Raw genomic sequence first — 20051 nt, forward strand, 5'->3', positions numbered from 1 at the left:
ACCTCTGATACAAAACAATGAGAAAGACACTTAAATTTCTTCAGTATCATCCCTTCCCCAAAAAATATAAATTCACTCTACTGAAGATAAAAACTTTAGACACACTCATACATAAAACTTGACAAGTACTCTTCAAAACTGCCAAGGTCATAAACAAGGAAAATTGAAGAAACTGTTGCCAAGAAAAGGAGACTACAGAGACATACAACAAAATGCAATGTGATCATGTAGGGGACTAGTTAAATCTGAATGAAGTGTGTGATTTAATTAATAGTAGTTTATTAATGTTGACCTCTTAGTTTTTCAATGGAACCATAACTAATTATTTTGTAAATACTGGCTCAATAGTAAAGCTAACCTAAAAAGGCAGATCGTGTATAATGTACTAGAAGAAAATTTATAATAGAGTGGAGAGAGCATATGGTCTGAGTAAGACAGACTTGGACTCAAATCTCAATTCCATCACTTAAAAGCCAAGGTACATTGAGCATGTTGTACAAATTCTCTAAATTTCACTCCGTTCATCTGCTCAGATGGAATCCTAAGTATACATCATGATCATAAGAAAAAAATGATTAAGTAAAGCTGATAATTATTGAATGATTATTTAGTGACAGGCACTAAGCCAAGAATATCCCTTATTTAATTTCTACACCAATCTAAAATAGTTACTATTAAGACAAACAAAAATGAAGCCTTATAGAGCTTCTATGATAAATGCAAAGTGCCTATCACATTAGTAGGAACATTTGTCTCTCCATGTAAGACATACCTGCTATTTAAAAGACTAAAAATTAATTAAGATTTCAAGATCATGAAATCCATGAAGACAGGCATTGTGCCTCTCTTGTGCACTGTTGTACTCTCAGCTTATTACAGTATCAAGGGGGAAAATAATTATTGAATAAATAAAGTGAATGAGTTAATTTTCAAGAGATAAAAGCATTTCAAAATTTTATTTAAATATCTAAAATTCCTTTTAAGATTCCTGTAAGCATGATAGCCTCAAAGCAGCATATATAAATATGATGAAAAATATTTTATCTTCTGATACTTGAGCTGATTTTCCTTCATGAAGGATCACTGAACTACTAACAAGGTATGATGTTCTTTCTCCTTACCCCTTCTGGTATTTCTCACTCTCTAGGTTCAAGATTAAAATACAAGTTTTCCTTTCTCATTATTTATTTTGTTTGTTTCCATTTTCTTTGACTGTCAACTATACCATTTAAAATAATTCCTTCTATTCTTATTTCCACATTACACTACAGACCTCAGAATTATCTAGTGCTTGCAATTTCACAATTTTCCATATCAGTGTTCTTCTCTTGCTGCATTAGATACCACTTTACATATGTTCCAAAACTGGAAACATTTCTCATCTACTTACCTCTCCTCTCATGTTCTTTTTGTCCATGTGTTTATATATATATTAATCTTATTTTCAATTTAATTGGGTTTCATGAAGAGTAAAGATAAATGTTTGTGTTCAATCAACCATATTAAATTGGAAGTCCATAACAACTACAATGGTTTTTCTTTATGTTTATTTCTTTTCTTTTCTTTTCTTTTTTAGCTTACAGACAGTGTTTTATTATATTTTTTTGTTGTTGGCATAAGATTGTAAAATTAATAAAGTTAGAGACTTTTTGTTCACTAAAATAGGATGAGGTCTATAGCCCACAGTAAATGTATTTATTTATTTACTTATTTCATACATGACAATAGTGGAATGCATTACATTCATAATTATCCATTCACAGCACAATTTTTCATAACTCTGTATATAAAGTATGTTCATGCCAAATTATGCCATTATACATGAGCTCTCTTATTGATTTTTTTGGCATTACAAATCTTAATACACCTTTATACCACAATTTATCATATCTCTGTTTGTATATAAGGTATGTTGACACCAAATTCATATCTTCATACATGTATTTTGTATAATGATGACGTCTCCTTCCACCATCCTTGCTGTTCCCCTTCTCCCTCCCTTTCTCTCCCTCTTTATGTTTATTTCTGAGTTTATTAAGTCAGAAGCGGTTGCTGTTTGGAGTATCAAATGGATAGGACAAACCTTATCACCAACTTACATCCTACCTTCATTCATCTCTAGAACATCTAGAAGGGGTCATATGCAAAACAAATTCCAGCAGATACTCATCTAGATAAACAAAGTAAAGACTATTAATAATGGAAGAATAAATATATCCTGAAACTTTTCCCAGATTTAAACTAATAGTTGTACAGATACTTAAATATTAACTATTTCCAACTGTACAATGAAAGAATTCCCTTCAAGATATTCCTAATAAGTGCTCACCTAGTCTCTACTTGAACATCTCTAGTGAGAAGATACTCAATCCTACTAGAAGACTCTGCATTTTTATGGTTTTCATCATTTAAATCTCTGGATTAGTCTCCAGAATGGCAAGGTGTTCAGCAAAGCCAAACAAAGGCATCACCATCCTAGTGTCTATGTAGAATTCTATTGTAGTAAAGATAAGGGTTAGCTGCAGTGACCATATCCATAGCAGTTCAAGTAGCAGCTTCCAGGGCAGATATTATCAAGGCAACAAGGTATCATATCTGTGTCCAACAGATCATTCTATAAGATGACTTTGGGATTTGTTCCTGTCCATGTAGCCTGATTCTCTAGTCTTTCCAGGGACTAATTTTAATACCTCTTAATAACTGGATAATATTCAACCTTTTTAACAAATTCCTTTTCTGCTTAAGACAGTTTCTTTTGTGTGCAAGTGAAAATATCTGATTTAAATTTAAATAGTTAATAATAAATTTAATAAAAATAAAAATGTTTAAACAAAAAATAACTCTTCAAAAATATTACTAAATAATCTTAAAAGCAATTATCAACATTGGACTCTGAAACTCTTCAAAAGAACTCAATTTCTCAGTTTGAAAAAGTAGATCTCTCCTTCAAGTGTTCCACCAGAAGACTTGCTTTATTTAGTAAAATTCTCCTTTGGAACTAGGAAGCATCGATGAGGCCTATTTCTAGGAGTGAACTCCGTACTCCCCTCTAATAATACCACTGGGGGAACTGGGAACTGAGTATTGTAGCCCATCTTCTCAATGAGTAGAAAGTGTGGATTGATGATGGCCTCAATTGAGAGAGGAGCAAGTATTTCTTCCAAGTACTCTTGTATTTTATTGAAATAATTAATTCTACTTATATATCATATATATCTCTAAAACAATAGAAAAATTAACAACTATATATATATATATATATATATATATATATATATATATATATATATATCAAGTAAAGAACCATCAAATCTCACTTCCCATTTTTTTTCTAGCTTAATACATATGTTGAAAACATGAAGTCATAAGGATTTATAAAGGCAGGTTTGGCAGACTTTTTCTATTTACTGGGACTATGAGCTATAAAATTGAATTTGGGGCCCTATCTCCAAGAAAAAAAGTTATTAGCTCTCAGAATAATTGTATGTTAGTGAATCAGACATAGATAAAAGATTTCCATTATAACTGTTTTTGGCTATGATTTACAGTGGCCTACATTGTTTTATAATGACTTTCAATTTTGAAAATGTACATCCATTGTTAGTTTTATGGATATAGTCACAACTGATTGTGGGATTGGAGAGATTGATCCTTCTAACTCAGTAACAACAAGGAAAATTTGAACATACAAAAAATAGACATTCTAGATACATTTACAATAAAGCTCTTATTTTCTGGGAAAATAAGTATTTAAAAAATTCAATAATTGCTTAACAATTTATTTTCTTTGGTTTTTGGTATAAGTTGGTAAATAAACTTGCTTGGTACAGAGCTCCTGCCTTCTACTATTACACAATCTGAGATTATCTACTCATTTGTGTCCCAGTTCAAAATAAAACCTCATAAAATCAATTTCTAACTAGCAGTTGATATAAAGGCATCATTGAATAATGAATTTGACAAAAAGAAACCAACCAGGACATAAACTTTTGATTTATTCCACCTACATCTTTCTTCCCTGACTCATTGCATAACAAGACAATTTGCCAATAGTTTCAACCAAAGTCTTGTGACCTTTCATAGCATTAAACTTGAAATCCATGCTAAAATTTCCCTTACCCTACATATCACTTCTCCCCATCCTATCTGTGATAGGCCCACCCCTACCCACATTCCCTACCAACAATTAGTCTTTATTCCAAATTAAACATGGAGAAAATCAAGGGATACATTTAGAGCCCAAATTGCATGCCTCCCTACCCTTCCCCATTTTAGCTTCTGCCTCTGTCTAGGCTTCTCCTTAATTTACAGATAGTTGACAAAACTTATTCTGGTCCATTTCTCTACAATTGAAGCCCACCAAAATCACATCCCTTTTGGTTCAAGTAGCTGATATCTTTCATAGTTTTTCTGATTCCCCATTAGTGAGACATGTCACATAAAGTCATTTAGAATCATTTCTCCTTACTTAAAATATAATGATAAGATTTAAACATAGAGATTAAAGTAATAAGCAAGAGAGATGAAACATGGTATTTTATCATAACTCTGTAACAATAATGATAAGCCACACTCACATGACTATAAGCTCATTTATCCAATTATTCCCATAAAATTGGGAAGGAGAAATTAACAACCTCTCTCTATCATTTATCTAGTCTGTGCCAGAGGGGTGAGGGGTGGTAGCTCTTCTTTTATTTTGAGATGATAAACAAAACACACACACACACTTACATCCCAAAATAATTCCACAAAAAACTCATATTTAGTAAAGTCATTGAGCCAGGATTTAAATCAAGGTCTATTCAAATAAATTTGTTAGGCAATAATAAAACTTCTCTCTATGTATTTTAAATGAACTAGCTATGGAAGTTCTGGTGAGACACTATTATCACTTAGGAAAGGTACACTGTTCCTATTTCACTATTGACAAATTTGACTTAGTAGATTTACTTAACCTAAATCACATAATTAATTAATGAACAATACAAACTAAAATCCCAAATCTCCTGGTGATTTAATTCTATTAGGGAATGTTTAGACAAATAGAAAAGAAGGCATACATTCAATTAATATATTCATATGATTTGAGAGTGAAGGTAAGCAGTAATATTAATTAGGCCAGAGCAACGAGTTCAGGACTCACCATACAAACAGGGATCTCTGGTTCTAGCTTGACAAATAGTAGATATTTTTAAAAGTATTTCTTCTTCAAGAAACACAAGTAGTCTCATTTTAATTTGATATGGTAATATTGGGACACTATTCATTAAAACTGCTTGGACAAAAATGTTAAAATTAATGTTTATTCATTTCATAATGGCAAATCTCAATGTTGGAATAAATCCACAAGTGACATTGAAGTGCTGTTCTCCCATTTCTTCATATATTAATGGACCTCAAATTATTTGTTTTGGGAAAAAAATCAGAAAAATAAATAAAATAATGTATAATGAGGAGCTAAACTAATAATATCTAAGTTCTCTGCTAGTTTGATCTCTAAATGCCCATGCTTATGATTCTGAGTATGTCTAATAGTACATGAATAGAAACTCAAAACAAAAAACACATGTAATTATATTCTGTGTAATCAGTTCTACTGAGACTATTAATTCTAAATTATTATGAAATACCCAACTATACACATTCACACACACACACACATACACACTTCTTTTTATCTTATAATATTTTTTTCCAAAACTGCATTTAAAATGTAAATATGCTATGAGGAAACTTAAAGATGAGTTTAAGACCTGAGCAACATTGAGATATTAATTAGAGATTCTTTAGAAAAATAATGTTGTACTTACAACATTTTATGCTAAAATGGGAAAAAAATAAAAGGTATTCTCAGATTTCTCAAGTACTTGAGATAAAGGCTAAGATTAGCATTGAACTGAATATTGAATATTTTAAACTATTATTTGAATTGAACATATTTTTATTTATCAACATTTTATGAAAAGTAAGAATTTTGCCAATAGTTTCAACCAGAGTCTTGTGACCTTTCATAGCATTAAATTTGAAATCCATGTAGTATAAAAAAGTTAATGTCTTCAGATCATTTATCAAAAATGGTACAAATTCTTCAGAAGATAGAAGTGAAATTAATATTTAGTTTCTAGAGTACATTTGAGCTAAAATTTTTAATGTTAAATTACATTTCAATTTTATTAAGTAAAATTTTTTAACTTATGTAGGTAAATTTTTCACTTTATTTCTGTCTTTTAAAAACTCCTTAAATAGTTTGACTATACCAACACATTTTGAAAAGTTAATATACAATCTATTAATCTATCATCTAAAAAGATTTTTATGAACTAATCTACTGAAAAAATATTTTCATAAATGTTCTTATGGAAAAGTGGCTTGTAATCAAAATTCAATTTGACTCAGAAACAGGCACACTGGCAAGTCATCTAACTTTTCTCTAAATATGTTATTATTTAAAGATATTTTCCTCTACTGCGCTATTGTCTTCTGAAGATTATTATGATTAAACATGACAAAATATTTTGCAAGCCATAGAGCAATTGTCAGCATGGGTATTATATTATTCTGTATATGTCAACTAAAAAAAAAAATTTCCAAGAACAGTTGGAATGCGCTGTCTCATCCAAATGACTTGAGTTGATTGTGAGTACATCTTCTAGCTCAGCATTCTTCAGTTAACTCAGAATCCTATAAACTGGCAATGGTGACAAAATACAATCTACAAGAAAATTTACCTAGCAAGTTGGCCACAAATCAGTTATAAGGAAGTTGAAATTTTAAAAATAAAATAAAAGTTGAGAATTTAAGAGAAGTATAAGATCAGGGAAAAGAAGTGAGATGATGTAAGTAAATCAAGAATGTTTGGGTGATTTACATTATACCATCCTTGTATGTTTGCCCAGCAAGGATCTTTTTCTTTTTTTTTTTTAAACCAATTCTGGGGAAATTATTCACTCTTTAAAAAAATTTGACTATACGATTCAATCTGCTCTCCAACCAGTAATGCTCAATGGTCTGACAGTTTTTTTTGTTTTTTTTTTAAATATAAAAGGCATTTACAACTGAACTGCATTGAAGTTCTTTTCCCTATTTCTTACACCACATCCAGCTAATTGCTCTTTAACATGTTAACAGAAGGATAAGCTGATACATAATAATTCAGGCATGCACCAATCCCATAATGCCAGGAACTCAGAAGCAGCATGAGAAAACATCAGATTTTTGGCATGTGGGCTAGATGTTTAAATCTGCATAGATTCGAGCCAATTAGACTTGTCAGACTCCAATACAGTTGAGAGTGACCCCTGATGGTGGAAAGACATGTGGGACAAGCCACAGAAAAGCTTGCAAATGTCAGAGAGGCCAAAAGGTGCCCCACTGGCCTCAAAACTATTAATTAGCAACCAGCAAAAGCACCACCAAAGAATCGCTGCCCCAGCACTCCTCCTCCAGAGGTTGCTGCTACTCGGCCTCATTATCATCTGGATGGAAAACAACACCCTTTCCTGGGAGCTCTCGGCAACACTCTTATTGATTAAGTTCCCACAGTGTTAAATCATTCTGTAGCTTTCACTTCAATCTTCCCACCCCTGAATAATAAAACCTTCAAAGGATTTACTAGGATGGAAATGGAAGTGGGAGCACAAGGAGAGAAGGAGCACTACAACATATTGTTTATATAGTGCCTACAGCGTCAGCATAAATCAGATCCCAGGAAGGGCTTAAAAGACAACATCTAAAATGAAGTTCATCTAAATTTTCTCTTGTACTTACTAAAGTATGATCTAAAAAAAAAATCTTAGCATATCAGCTTTTATAAGTCTCCTATGCCAAATAAAATGACACTAAATGATATTTCTACAAGTCCTCAGTGATCTTATTTGATTAGAAAAATCATAAATACCTGATAGACAGATGCAGGTTCTGATAAGCTTAGCAAAATATTTCAAGAGGGGAAAGAGGGAGGTAAAAAACCAGAGCCACAATGTGAATCTCATGAAAGAATAGGTACATAAATTTTTACTCCAAATAACTTATTCTTTTTTCCCATTTATGGAGTGTTTCTATTAAAACACAGAAGAAAGGAAGAGATGATGATGGTGAAATAGACTCACTTGTATAATACATATTGTGTATTAGTATCAGATTTCTCATTTATAGATTCTATCTTGCAGAGTACATGTGGGGATTAAATAATAGCATCTTATAAAGTACTTATCATACAATAAGTGCTCAGAAAAGTATAGATGCTATTGTCATTTTCCTTAGCATGATAACACAGATAACTTTAGTAGCTTGCTTGTTCTATAAAGGAATATGTTTCTCCATTGGGTTTACATACATCTACAAGTAAGTTCCAATTTCCCGCAGAGAAACAGTAAAATAAACATTAAGTGGACATATAACATCTACACTTATTTGTGTCTTCTCAGCCATCATTCTCCAACAAACTATTTGACTCTGTCTGAGTAAGACCACAGCTTCTGCCAAAACAGAAGAGACATGCTCAAGGGAAAACAGGGAATATAAGTTGTACACAGAGGAAATCTAAGTTGGACAAACTTGTCTGCAAGTTCAGTATGATGTTTGAATTTTTAGACAGTGTACTTGGGCTTTCTGAGCTAGAAATAAATAAACTATGCTGCTTTTAAATAGGAAATATTATTAATTTCATTTGCATTAAGAGTATTCCATGACCATTAAATGTGACAATAAGTACAAGTCAGTGGAAAGACACAGTGACAATTTGAGAATTTTGTATGAAGTTAAGATTTATATCATGGTTACACAATTAAGTTTATTTTTCAGTAATTTTGACTCATCCTTTAATTGCCCTCTATCATATATGTGATCTGAACACCCATGAAGTGAGGAGAAGGGATAGTTTAAGTTAAATAGGTTTAAAAATATTCAGTAATGTACATCTGCATAGATGCACTTTACATTTTTAGAAGAAAGGGTTATGGTGCACTAAATCATGTTAGAAATCACTTTAAAATTTACATTCCCTACAAAATAAGATACAATGGCATAAATAATTAAATTACATTTCTTAATATTGTGCTGCATATTGATTATCACTAAAACAAGCTATCTTTCTAGAAATTTTGACCAATGACAACAGGAAACTGGTCAGAATTCATATCTAAAGCACAAAAAGATACATTGCTATTATATTTCCAATTTACATATAAAGTAAGACTGCTTTGGTTCTCAGTCTACCTCCTAGCAAAGACATTACTCTTTAAGTTTCTACATCTCTAACTAATTCCACTATTTAAAAATATATATATATTTTAGTTGCAGATAGACACAATATCTTTATTTTATTTATTTATTTTTACGTGGTGCTGAGGATTGAACCCAGTGCCTCACATGTGTTAGGCAAGTGCTCTACCACTGAGCTATATCCCCAACCCTAATTCTACTATTAAAAAAAAAAAAGCATAATATGGTTTCACCTGTAAACACAGTGGGATTGATTATACAAGTAGCTGCATGTGGAAGCAAATTCCCAAATATACTCTAGAATTCACTACACACCTCTTGTAATATTGAACACTTTCTAAATGTAGGTCCATATTCTCAGCCACATATGTGGAGATAACAGAGATGATTTTCACTGGGAAAATGACATTCCCTCTGAAACTTCCAGTAGCCCTATTAATGCCAACAAGCCACAGTGGGAATAATTTGAAGACAAAACCTACCCAGCAACTTATTTATTCATTTATTAAAAACTAAATGAGATTTCAAGCCTATAATTTTTATGTGCTAATTATATGGATCATAAATATAGAAAAAAGAGGAAAAACATCATGTAAAAATCAGCACCACATTAGTGCAAAGTTATTGAACTCTACTCCAACAAGGTGAATAAATAAGTCAAGGTGAATAAATAATGGAGTCATGTGATCTCCATTATACAGAGTCCAGAGTTCACAAACATTACTCATAGAAAATGTAGACACACATACCCTGGTGATAGAGCATTCGGCAATTACAGAATTTGCAAAAGAAATTATGTGAACCCAAACTCAAGAAAGCATATAAGAATCATTTTTTTCTAGACAAAATTCTGTTCCTCTTTAGCTGGCACTTCCTTCTCCATATCACACTACACCATATCAAGTACACACACACATGGAAACACACACACATACACATACAAATTATCCTAAACAACATTCTGGGAGACACCTTTTCCCTAATACTGAGGCCTGGGCTGTTTCCTCAAAATCTTGTTCTACATCATCGGAGTAAAGCTCTTGCTGCGAAGGATGAAGATAATGGCAACTCCAACTGAGAGGCCATTCACACTACTCATAATTATAGAACAGGATTGCAGTAGTTAGAGAATGGGGTAGGGAACTGAAGGGTAAAGAGAAAACCATTCAGTCGCAAAAGCTGTGCCTTGCCAAGGCCGAATACTGGGTCTTAACAGAAGTTCAAACACCTATGTTTATCTATTACTTTGGAAGAGCTGATTTGACAACTCATTTTATTAATTTAAAAGCAATTTTAAAGAGTTGATACCAAGCAAGTAGTTATTTAAGTAAGGTTTTAAAAGTAATCACTATAGTTTTCTTTAAAAGCAAATTTTCTACAATATTTTCACAGTATGATAGAATGGTGTACAATTAACAAAACACAGTTATACTTTTCCCTTATGACATAAGGCTAGGAAACATCATATTACTACTTCAGCAAGAAACCATCAAAATATTTTTATTTCTTCAAGTAAATATTTTGGACAGAATAGAAATTATATACTAATCATAGAAGTTCATCAAGGTAAATTCTCTCACCACATAAAAAGTATCCAGCAATTAGAACTAAAGGTCAACTATCCATTTGACTACCCACAATTTTGCTATTTGAACTAGCATTTTATTAAAAATTGCATTTTTAATTTTAATTAACAATTTTGTTTATCAATAGTGCTAAAATTTAGCTAGAATAATTCAGTACTGACAAAATTATTACTATTTTAAACTCTGTGTATCGAATAAGTAACCCTTAAAAAGGAAAATGAAAACAGGAAAAGAACTGATGCAAACTTCATTTTACATAAGTTAGTAATAATAAACCACTGTATAACAGGATATCAAACTGCTGATAAGTTTTTAATATGATGTTACAAAACTGCCAACTAAGTAAAAACAAGAGGGATGGAGATGTCTACCAATATTTGCCTACTAAATATTATCTAAGAATCTAGAGTTCACTTTTGCAACATTTTGGCAAGCATGTGTTCCTCTTTAATTTCCATTGCAACTCACTGTGAAAGGTATATATAACAGTAATGGAATGCTGACTTCACACAGAAAACCATGATTTTTACTCTAGTTAATGAAAACTGGGTGGTTTTTCTTTTCTTTTTTTTTTTTTAGTAATTTCTTTCACCATCACTAATGGTCTTATGATAATAATCATAGTATATAATCTGACACAATTGCTCTTAGAGAAATTTCTAGTAAAGACTGCAGCCTCTGTGGGAGGTAACTGTCAGAATTATCTTAAACCACTACCTGTCTTCAGCTACAATAGAAAAGGCCTTTAATCAAAATAATCCTTTTTTCAAAAGAGCAACTTTTTTCCCTCTGCAATTCACTCATCTTAAAAGAGCACTATAGCTTTTGTGCATAACTTAATTCATTCCTCAAGACAAGTACAAAATTTGTCACTGACATTTAGCGCCAGCCGTAGGCAATGGATAAAATGAACTAGTTAGCAATTTAACCTGTAAAAAAAACAGAGTGGGATGAACAATTTTCTGCCATCAAAGCAAATGGCTAACATTTAGCAGGATTTTATTTTTATTTTTCAGCCCATCCCATCTTCAAGAAGAAAGAAGTCAGGCTAACATTTTTTCAGGGTCCTAAATCTTCCTCTCAGCCTATTCCTTTAATGGTTTCAAGTAAATGACTATCCAGAGGATAATTAGGCACTGTGCTGTCGCATCGTGTCAGGTCACAGCTGGATTTAGTCAGCATTAACCTTTGGGGAGAATTGGAATATCAGTATCATTTAAAATTAAAGACGTGTAAGCAGGCATTTCTGAAGATGTTAGAAAAGTAATTGTCTGTAAATTGTTTGACCTTGAGATTTAATTGCATGCACAACACACATTCTAGCAAGAGCCCTGGACTGTCTTCATTCTTTTACCTCCACACTTCTCACTCCACAGGGCCTATTAGGCTACCTGTGGCTTTTTCAGTAAAATATTAAAGATTCTAGCCTTCAGTTTAAAACAAAAGCTTTGAAGCTTTGCTCAGTATACTAAAAATTGAAAGCAAACATGCTTATCAATCAGAATACCAATTTTAATAGATATGTTTAAAAGCATACAAAAGATAGTCATGTTTGAAAGCTAAGTTTAAACCTCATCCACCCCCTTCTTTTCTACTAACAAGTTTGCATATTTTGCCTTATTCCCTTTTTCCCTAATGAGACAGCTTATGCTTTCAAAGTCCCTCAAGCTAGGCAAATCTCTCCACCGCTTCTACTGTTAATAATGAAACTTCGTAATTATACAAATCCAAGGTGGCCAATCAGCTTTCCAGGCTGAGCCTTCGGGTACCTCATAAATTATTCATGTGACACTCGGGCCTGTGAACTCACTTGCTTATATTAGAAGCCTAATTAATATTTAATCACACGTGCAGAGGGCACTTGGAGCTGCACTGTGCCTGAAAAAAAAAAAAAAGGGTAAATATAAATGTGCATATGCCTCAATGTAAATCTCATTCAGTATAAAAAGGAAATGTCCACGGACCTGCGGAAGTGACCGTGAAACACACTAGGTACATTCTGTCAGTTTTGATTCACTTTCTTTGAGCTTACTGCATGCCAGGCACTGTGTGGGACCCTAAGAAAAGGAAGTCACAATCCTTATCCCCCAGGGCTCACATAAATCCTTTCTTTCAAACCAGGGGATTTCAAAGCCATGACAGGTAAATATTGTCTTTTCAAATTCCAAATAGAAAGAAAAGGAAAAAAAGAAAAAAGAAAGAACACAGTTATCCAGCAGTCTAGAAAAGGATGATACACATCCACATCCTCATGGCTTTGGACAATGTTCATTTTGTTTCTTAAGAGACAATGGTACTATTAAGCAACATTCAGAATGCCTACCTACCTCAGTAACCTTTTTGGGAGTTCACTGTTTGTTTGTTTTATGTTGTTCCCACTCCACCCCACCCCATGCCAGAGGAAGGTAGAAGAAGCTAGAAAAGTAAGCCCAACCTTATCTAGCTTGGAAGATTTACAGATAGTTGCTTTTTAGTGGATTTATCCTATGCTATTCAAAAATATATCCTTTCAAAGAGAAAGAAAGAAAAAAGGCCCATAGCTAGTCATGGTAACACAAGTCCATGAGATGATAAAACAGTCACTGAGAAAGAAGCAGGAGCTAGTCCACAGGTATATCTTTTGCACAATACTGGCACTGACATGCTGTGGTAATCTATACTCCCAGGTTACATGGCTGTAAAAGTACAGCCAGTGGCATTGTTTCTAAAGATCTCTTCTGTATTTGATGACATCTCTATTCCACTAGAAATGACTCTAGCTTTTCCCCGGAGCCACCATGCCATGATCTTCACTTTCGGCAACTTCACATGAATAGTTAGTAAAGAGACCAAGTTTATAGTTCTCTGGGCAATTATACTTCAGTGGTCCCAATACCTCACAAGACGATGGTTCTGGGACCTTTTAGCAAGTAAGTCAAATTACATGATGGAGATTCCCTATTCAAAATGGGAAAATGGCAGAGTGATAGAGCTATGATTTAGAGATATAATTAACAAAATGCTTAATATTAACCCTAGGAAATTATATCACTGACCACCCTGTTTTTTTTCTTTCATAATATAAACTAGGATATGCCCAAATGGAGTCTCAATAGTTCAGAGTTTGCACAGTTAGTAGAAATAATGGTTCCATGCACCTAAAGAAGACCAAGATTCTTCCTGGTCAACAGAAAACATTCCTACAGGTTTGAGGAGGCTCTATGATAAAAATATCAATTAGTATAAAAAAGAAAATGTCCCCAGGCATTGCCTTGACCCTGGATTGTCTCCAATATACTCACATAATCTCCTGGGCTTCTAAGGCACTACTGCTAAGGTTCCCTTTTCCTGGGTTGTATGGGTACTTATTGATTATAATTATATCAATACCTTGCAACTGGAATATATGTGGAAATTGATCATGGATAAAAAAAGCATATAGACAGGCCTATGAGAAGTCAGCTTTAAACAAGATAAGATAGCACTGATCTAAAAGATAATAAACTTGGAGTATCTACAATCTGAGTTCAAATTCCAGCTCTTTTTATTGCTATGCATCATTGAGCAAGATATAATTCATATCAAGTCTCAGTTTTGTCATCTATGTGTACAAGGAGTTTGCTAATACCTACATAACAGTTTAAGGTACTCTATGCAAAGCATTCATTTAGTGCCCAGCATGCAAAAAGACACTCATGCATGCCAGATATTATGTAGTTATTAAGACCCACAATTTGTTCAATCATTCAGTCATTTTTACCCCAAAGCTCTGCTAATTGAAATATAAAAATAACTTTAAAAACCACAGTACCTATTTATTTTTAAAAGAATAAAGAATTCTTTCTTGTGCTCCATTTTCAGAAAGGTCCTAATGAAATCCATTGCTTTCAAAAAATGCTGTGATTGGGCTATTCTCAGCAAATAAAAGAGGGGACATGGTCACAATGTCTCTGCACTACTTTAAAAAATATAACATCTGCAGCCCCAGATTCCATACTAACCTGGTTGTTCAATAGTTACAGACTGGCATTCAACAAGAATTGAGGCACTGAGAAATTCTGGTTGGAATAAGCCAAATCGTGAATTATGCTATTAAGATAAAACACAGGGGTGGGTTTCTCTGGAATTTAAGAGGAATGAGAGCAATGAAAGTAGACTGCAGACAAATGCACCTCCTGGCCCCCAGCTCTGCTTTTGGTAAAATTTTCAGAAATGACCAGGATATCAAACCTAACATTGGTTACCAACTCTGGATTATGGATGAAACTGAGAACCCAGTTGTATGGTTGTACTGAAGCTACTTTCTGCCTCAGTGAGGACTGCCTCAAAAAGAACAACTGTGTAAGCTTGCAGGTTAGGGAGAGATGGGGCAGATGTGGGAAAAGTGAAATCAACTTTCAAAAGCTACAGTTAGTAGGGAGTGCAAAGGCAGAGTAACTGAGAAGTAGACTGCTAATAAAGGTAGGTTCCTGTTAATTTAAAAACATCCAAATTTTAAAAATAGATGTCCACTATTAGGTACTCTTTCAACACATCCTTATGGAGAGACTGTGTGTAGTAAATAAGTGAAACTATTCACACTACCACTGCATGGCAGACTGGAGTTGGGTTCATATGCTTGATATAGACATAAAACCTAAAATTCCCAGTCAAAATTAAATTTTCTTCCCTTGTTCATCTCTAGTATTACATTTGATTCTCTAATAACAACCCTTATGTCATTTTGCTAGCATTACAGGTAGTTAATATTTTATCTCCCATCCTATGCCATAAACCGTGGATCAACAATTGTCAAAGATTGATCCAGGAATAACATGCACCAGAACTGCTATGAATGGCAGCCTGAAGCTTATATAACTTGATGAGGTCATTTTAAGGAATAAAGTACAAGATTTTGAATCAAAATCAGATACAAATGTGAATACTTAGCATAAGAAAAGAAATAACAAAAAAATTACTAGATACTCAAGAAGTCAGGTCACTTCATAATATTTAAAGTACTTTCACAGAAATGGTTCTTGGTAGAAACCTGGCTCCCTAAAACATACTCTCCACCTAAAATATGCTTTTACTCTTAGTGACTTACAGAATTCACAGAGTCAGTACAAATGAAGAGCTCTGCCACTTTTAGGCCCTATCAACTTCACAATACATTTGGCTCTGCCTGAGATACTTGTTAAAACTAAAGAGATGCCTTTACCTGACTTCAATCATTGAATCAGAATGTTTGCATGTGGGCCCACCAATCTCCATGTTAGCATATCCCACTCTAAGGACCACTGCCCTGGATAATAATAAAGTATTATTATTAAAGGTCAAGAATTATTTAAATTACTCATCTCATTTTCTTTGAATATACAAGTTCCCTGTTCCTAGTTCACAGCAAGTGCTCAATAAATATGTTGAGCTACCAAGTTATTTGTGCATATGCTTTATCACCCTACAAGATCCTGGAAGATAGGGACTAAGCTATGTATTTCTTTAAATCACTTAAGCAGACGCAACCATGTCCTGCACTTATTAGACCCTCAAAAAACAATTAAATGAACTTCAGCTAAAGTATTCAATTTAGAAAAGAGTGACAACCTGTAGAATAAACAGGTTTGTTTATCCATAAGAAATATCATTCTTTCAAGGGGAAAAAAAGCTACAAATGCACATACAGAGTTGAAAACATTTTGATCTATGTGTTACAATATATGCATATTTTCACTCTCCCATGTTTATTGATACTATCAATGACAATGTCTACTAGATTATATGGGGGTAACAAGGAGCATATGTATACCTATTGTGCAGCTCATATATCTCAAACTTCCTGGGTTATGTGGGTTGAACAGGGTAGTCTGGCAAAGGGCAAAGTGGTCTGAGAGTAATAGCATAGGGCCAGATTTCTCAGAAGAAGCTGGAAATCCACATCATTATGAGAAATCTCTTAAGTTTTAAATGCTGTTGGTAGCTAACACTGAATTTTAAAAGACATTAGTTCAATCAAACAAAGCATCTTGCAGGCCATCAAGATAAAATCTCGAACACAGGGAGTATTCATACATAGCAGTGAAGTTAAAAACAAATATCCATAGTACAGCCTTATATAGTGTGATATCTCCCTGATCAGACTGTCACCTTATCAATACACATTTTATATATCCATTTCTGAGCCCAAAAATTCCAGGAATGTCTGATTCACTGCTTAATCCCAAGTACCTAGTACTCTGCCTGACATGTAGATGAAACATAATAAGCAGTTATTGAATGAATGATTGGAGCAGGAACTTTATAGATGAAACTCAGAACCATATTAATGGGTGAATAAGACAAACTGAAAAAATATATACACAATATGTTATAATTAACTCAAGTTTAAAATGTAGCAATATCATACATAGTATATGGATTTATAAATAGGTAGGAAAAAACATAAGGACACAAATGATAAAAACATTCAGAATAGTTGTTACCTCTCAAGAAAATGATATCAAGACTGTGGAGACATATATAAACTTTACAGTTGTAATTTTTCTTCTTAAGTTTAGAGGATACAGTGTTAGTTATATCTCTCTTAGCTTTTTATATTAAAAATATTTCACAATTATTCAAATAAACTTTTTTTAAATTTTGAAATAACTTCAGATTTACAAAGATAGTTCTAAGAGTTCCTGTATACCCTCCACCAGCTTCCCCCATCTTACATTAATACTTTACATTAGCTTGGTCCATTTATCAAAACAAAGAAACTGATATTTGTACATTATTACTAAAGTCAAACTCTAGACTTTATTTGCCTTTCACCATTTTTCCCATTAATTTATTTATTTTTTATTCCAGGATCCAATCCAGAGAACCACATTGCATGTAGTTGTCAAGTCTCCCAAGTCTCTTCTGGTCTATAACAGTTTCTCAATATTTCCTCCACAGTCTTAAGCAGTGCTAGCCAAATATCCTGCAAAAGTCTCTTTCTAGCTGGGTGTGCTGGTACACACCTCTAGTCTCAACAACTCAGGAGGCTGAGGCAAAAGGATTGAAAACTCATGGCCAGCCCCAGCAACTGAAGGAGACTCTAAGCAATTTAGCGAAACCCCGTGGCAAAATAAAAAATAAAAAGGACTGGGGATGTGGCTCAGTATTAAGTGCCTCTGGTTTCAATCACTGGTCCCCCCTCCCAAAACAGTCCCTTATTCTTACATTTTCTGTCATTTTTTAATGGGGTTGTAGGCTTTTGGAAACAACTGAGGTAAATTGCTATTGTGTCACATCACATCAGGGGTACATGTTATACACGTGACATCATGGTTGATGTTAATTCTCATCACTTATTTAAGACAGTGTTTACCTAAGATTCTTTAAAGTTATTGTTTTCCCTTTACTTATTCTATGTATAGGAAATGAATTACCAAGTCTCATTCACCCACAAGAGGAAACAATGGGAAAGAGGGAGTACAGGATAGAATTAAACTCCACCTCCTCTGGAAGGGAGTATCTTCACATATATAACAAGTTTTGAAAAAGAATTATTGAGTGTTAACATAAAAAGAAAGCAGAAGGCATAAAGAGTGAGAAAAAAAATGGCCCTAGGAATGTCCAAGTGTTTCATGTGGTCTGTGGAGACACAGAATTTCCTGTTCTAGGACACATACCATTCACATTCAGAATGTCAAAAGTCTCTTCCATGAGTTATTTCTCCCTTTTATCATTCAAAGGGTAACAAAATTTTCTAACAGGTAACCATTCTCTAAGCCAAATACTAATACCTGCCTTGATAGGAACATGATAATGGTCTGTTTAAAGTAAAATGTTTTCCATAAGCATTAGACTACCTATTCTATTCAAGAAAGTGGACTGGCATTGTGAAAACTTTCTTCTAAAATATGCATAATATTTAGTACCTGCCCACAAAGGAGGCTTTTACAATCTGATATAAGTGGGGAGGGGCTGAATAATAGCAATAGCACAAGTCATACTGGGTGTGTTACTATAAAAGAAATAGTGATTCCGTGATATAAGGATTTGGAAGAGGGAAAGATGAAATTCATCTGAGAGGTGTCTGGTGAGGCTGTGCTCACTACTTACCAATGCTAGGAAAAATCTTCTTGTCTATTTTTAATGAAGCACAATATCTAAGTTTTGGGGCCTTAATCAATTTAAGTGTTAAGTTCTACATAAGAAACAAATCCAGCATTGCTATAAATGTAACCAACGCTAGAATAAACAGTAGGAAAAAAAAACTACCCATAAGAGACAAAGATTACAAGCTTCACTACATTAATCTACCATTGGAAAAAAAAAACACTAGAATGACTCCTAGCTGTTAATAAATCAATACTTTCCTTAGCTCTGTGCCAACTTGTATTACCATACATCTCCAGCCTTACACCTTACCAGTCTCAGCATGGCCAAGCTGCTTCTGTTAATTCAACTGATTATTCTACCAAGATGGGACTTCCATGCCTATAGTTTAGCTAGGATCTTTTCATTATAATTTACATCGAATTCAAATTAATCCAAGTTTTAAAAAAATATGAGGGGAGATGCAAGAAAGATATTGGCTCACATAATCAAAAATTCAGGGCAAGTTCAGGACACTGTCCCTGACCCTTAGCTCTGACTTCCTTTTTAGAATTTTTATTCTCAGACAGGCTCTTCTTTTATTGTGATTCCCTGGCTGATATGGGGATACACTCTCACAGTCTAGCAAGCTCAGCAGAGGGGAGGGGGGTATTTTCAATTAAAACTCCAATATTGAGTTCTATTACAGTGAAGCATCACAGGCATATATTTGAACCAATCACTGGGTTCAAGAAAAAAGATACTAATTGGCCAGTCCTAGATGACATGCTCAATCCTGGCATTGTGCAAAGAGGCAACATTACATACAAACTATCAGGACTAGATGATTTGGAAGTTCACTAGAGTAAGATAAAGCTTCTATTGTCTTAAGAAGGCAGAAATCAGTATTCAGTGGGCAAAAATAATTGTATCTACTTTATTCTGTTATTTCCCAAGAAGGATTCATTATTCTCACTTTTTTTCTGTACTCTTCCTCATGTTGCTTTCTCATGAAATTTGTCACCATATCAGCAATTTGAAGAAGGTGTACTTGTCTTTAATAATTTCTTTATAGGTCTCCTATTTTTTAAGGCTTTCATTAATGCATCAATCACATACTTGTTCTATGTCCCATAAAATACCTGTATTTTGTATTCATTCCTCTCTATGGTATTTGTTTTCTACTTGGTGTTTATTCCATTTCACCATATAGTA

The 20051-nt window shown here is 33.5% G+C and overlaps 1 pseudogene; it reads left to right on the forward strand.

The window, feature by feature from the left end:
• The window catches only part of LOC124083233 (trifunctional enzyme subunit alpha, mitochondrial-like), a 51285-nt pseudogene extending 37662 nt beyond the window's left edge, over positions 1-13623 (forward strand).
• Positions 13624-20051: the final 6428 nt, after the last annotated feature.

The sequence above is a fragment of the Marmota monax genome, unplaced genomic scaffold (assembly GCF_021218885.2).
Source record: "Marmota monax isolate L192 unplaced genomic scaffold, Marmota_monax_Labrador192_F-V1.1 WCK01_AAM20220418_F8-fsc00013, whole genome shotgun sequence".
In the NCBI taxonomy this organism is placed as follows: domain Eukaryota; kingdom Metazoa; phylum Chordata; class Mammalia; order Rodentia; family Sciuridae; genus Marmota; species Marmota monax.